Source organism: Puma concolor, chromosome B2 (assembly GCF_028749965.1).
Source record: "Puma concolor isolate L17-30 chromosome B2, mPumCon1.1.hap2, whole genome shotgun sequence".
NCBI lineage: Eukaryota > Metazoa > Chordata > Mammalia > Carnivora > Felidae > Puma > Puma concolor.
In genome coordinates, this window is record NC_141671.1 from 27634473 (window position 1) to 27638611 (window position 4139).

Consider the following 4139-nt stretch of genomic DNA (forward strand, 5'->3'; position numbering starts at 1 on the left):
TGGCAGGCAGGCAATGATTTGCATTCTTGTTTACAAGAATTCTTTTGTACATCAGGTAAATAGCTCTTTTCAAAAGAAAAAAAAAGTGTTCTCATGGCATTATGTTTATACTAAAAAGTAAGAAAGGGGCATTTTTAATGTCACAAATATGTAGCTACATATGAGTTGATGCAATCCACAGTGGATTCCTTCTGGAATGCCTCAGTAAAAGGTCAGCTCTCCCTTGGGTGAAAAAAGAACTGAGTTTTCATTCACTGAAAAGAGTTATGGGCTGCATAAAGAGGTGGCGTCTTAACTGCAACTGGGGCTATTTGCTTTTCTAATCCTCAAATTTAATGCTCTAAGTTTTACAAATAGCTAAAATAGGACAGATGTAAAAAACATCATTGTCATGGTCCAGACTCAAGACTGTCCGGTTTGAGACTGAACCAGAGCTTTGCCAAAGAGTGTCCTGTGTCCTGTTTTCATTTCTGATTTTATTCCTGACTGTGCATGATGAATATGAAAGCAGACTAAATACAAATATCTGAAAAAAATCAACCCATCAGACACAAAGATTTTAATAAAAGCAAAGATCTGTCTTTTTTTTGGATTGGAAGATAATATTATAAAGGGTTATTTTTTCTAAATTATTTTATTTTGTTTTGTTCAATATCATTTCAGGTAAACATCTCAACATATTTTGGGGAGAACTTGGACAAAGTTATTCTAAAGTTGATCTGGCAATAAATATTTGAAAATAGCTGAGAATATTTTGAAAAAAATAATAAAGCAGGACTTGTCTTATATGAATGAAATACATTCTTACAGCAATAAAACAGTTACAGTAATAAAAAGTGTGGTCCTGGCCCAGGAATAGACAGGTAAATTAATGGACTGGAACAGAGGATCCGGAAATAGACTCACATAGATATGAAAAGTCAGTGCATAAGAAAGTTACCATGTCAACTCAAAAATAAGAAAACAAACAACCTAATAAGAAACTTGGCACAAGATTCAAAAAATTATTTCACCAACGGAGATACAGAAATGGCAAACACATGAAAAAGATGATCAACATCATTAGCCATTAGAAAAATACAAATTAAAATATCAAGGATATTACCATTATACATCTATTAGAATAGATTAAAAAATAAAACTGAAAATACCAAGTGCTGATGAGGATGTGGAGAAACTGTGCCTCTCCTACACTGCTAGTGAAGGCAAAATGGCACAGTAGCCTCTTTGGAAAACAGTGAGGCATTCCCTTATAAAGTTAAGGAACACTTACCTACATTGCTATGTTGCTAGGTATTTACCTAAGAGAAATAAAAAACCTGTAGGCAAATGTTCACAACAACCATCTTAGTCCATCCAGGCTACTGTAACAGAAAACTACAGACTTGGGGGGGCTGATGCAACAGACATTACTTCTCACAGTTCTGGAGGCTGGGAAGTCCAAGATCAAGGTGCTGGCAGGTTCACTGTCTAGTGAGGCCCACTTCTTCAAGCCATCTTCTCCCTGTGTCCTCACATGATATGAGAAACGTCTCTGGGGTCTCTTTTATAAGGGCACTAATCCCATTCATGAGGGCTCCACCCTCATGACAGAATCATCTCCCAAAGACCCTACCTTCTAATACCATCACATTGGGAGTTAAGATTTCAACTTACAAATTTGGGGCATGGGTACAAACATTCAGTCCATAACAACAACTTACTCATAATCATAAAACATGGAAAACATCCCAAATGTCCTTAAACTGATAGATGGATAAACAAACTGTGATACAATAGAATGCTGCTCAGCAAAAAAAGTCAATGAACTATTGATAAACACACAACAACATGGATAGAACTCCAACACATTGTGCTAAGTAAAAGAAGCAATACTCAGAGGCTACATAGTGTATAAAATCCTATTTATATGGCATTATAGAAAAAGAAAAGTTATATTGAGAAAAGATTGGTGTGTCACCAAGGGTTAGAGATGGGGTGGAGTTTCAGTACAAAGGGGCAGTGAGAGGGAATTTTGAGGCATGTTAGAACTGTTCTGTATCTTGTTTGTGATAGTGATTATGTAATTCTACACATTTGTCAAAACTCACACAACTATGCACCAAAAGTGAATGCTACTGAATGTAAAATATAAATATAAAATAAATTTAAAAAGACAGTGCGCAAGATTGTGAATATAAACAGCATTAAATCATAATCATCAAACTTGCTAAGAGACTATAGATTTTTTTTTTGCTAAGAGACTAGATCCTAATTATTCCAACTATAAAAAAGAAATGATCATCATGTGATGTGATAGAAGTGCTAAACATCATTGCAATGGCAATCATATTACAATATATAAATGTGTCAAATTAACATGTTCTATACCTTAAACTTACACAGTATTATATGTCAAATACATGTAAATAAAAAAATAAAAAGACATTATATCATCTATGAGTAAATAGTTAATTATCTAATATGTAGGAAATGGTAAAAAGCTAGTGATTTACACAAAAATAGAGATAAATCTTTCCTTTAGTCCTCACATAAAAATAAATTCTGAGTGGATTGGGAGTTTAATTGTAAATACATAAATTATAAAATGTTACAAGAAAACTTGGGTGAATATTTTTACAATCTTGGTTGCTGAACGTCTTTCAAATAAACATGTCAGAAATTCCCCAAATCTATGTATGTGATGGTACAAATTTAAAATTACATAAATTAAAAAATGAAATAAAATAATCATGTTTAAAACTAAATTGGTGAAATTACTTGTAACCGATATATGAGCAAATGAATTTTTATGAAACAAAGAACTAAAAAATTAAAAAAAATAAAATTTGGAGAGAACATGAACAAGCAATTTATAAATTAACCAATAAACATAAGAGAAGGTGTTCAACCTCCTTAATGATCAAAGAAAGAAATAAAAACAACAATTAGTTTTGTCCATGAGTTAGATTAATGAAGACCGAAAAGGTTGATAAAATCTACTAACAGTAGGTTTTAGAAAATGGGAACTCTCATGAACAATTTATGAGAGGGTAAATTCCCATAGCCGTTGGGTAGGGAAATACGGATACCTTGTTTCCTCTAAAAAACTACTAACACAATTGGGAAAATCATGTAACTTCAAGATATTTGGTGCAGCATTGTTTATAATGTCATCATTTTTTGCTGCCTGTTTTGTGAGTCTTTAAAATGCTAAAGTTCTCTATGACCTTCAGGTGGAGAATATAGAGACAGTATTCAAATTATTTGACAAAAGGAAACTTCCCCCGCCCTTTTTCTTTCAACCCAAATGGGTCACCTTGGGTCATAAAGAGGCAACTGGAGGATATTCATTAAAATGTTAACAGAGTCCGCTGGCCCCTGGGAAGATGGCGGTGTAGGAGGACGCTGGGATCACTGCATCCTGCTGATCACTCATATTCTACCTACACCTGCCTAAATAACCCAGAAAACCACCAGAAGTCTACCAGAATGGATTCTCTGGAGCCAAGCACAGACGAGAGGCCCACAGGAGAGGGTAGGAAGGGCAGAGAGGCGGTGCTTGCTACACGGACTGGTGGGAGGGAGCCTGGGTCGAGGGGTGGACCGCTGGCCAAGCAGAGGCCCCGAGTCTGGCTTGGAAAAGCAGAGGGGCCAGATGGAGTGTGTTCTGACAGCAAGCCGGACTTAAGATCTTAAAGGTTATAAGTTAACAGCTCTGCTCAGAGAGCGGGAAGGCTGGAGGACAATGGGAGGGAGAGTTATTGAGCCCCGGATTACAGAGCTCAGCTTGGCAGGGAACAAAGGCTCTTCCCAGCGCCATTTCCCTCGCCCATCCCCCAGCCAAAATCCCAGAGGGAACCAGTTCCTGCCAGGGAACTTGCTTGCACCGCACAAACACCCAACGCTGTGCTTCTGTGGATCCATCCCTCCGGTGGCAGGTCTGACTCCCTCCTGGTGCTGCAGGACCCCTCTCCAAGCGGATCACCAAAGGATAAGTGAGCTGAGCCTGCCCCTCCCGCCCCTGTGCACCTTACCGATCCACCCCAGCTAATACGCCAGATCCCCAGCACCACAAGCCTGGCAGTGTGCAAGTAGCCCAGATGGGCCACACCACCCCACAGTGAATCTGGCCCCTAGGAGAGGGGAAGAGAAGGCAC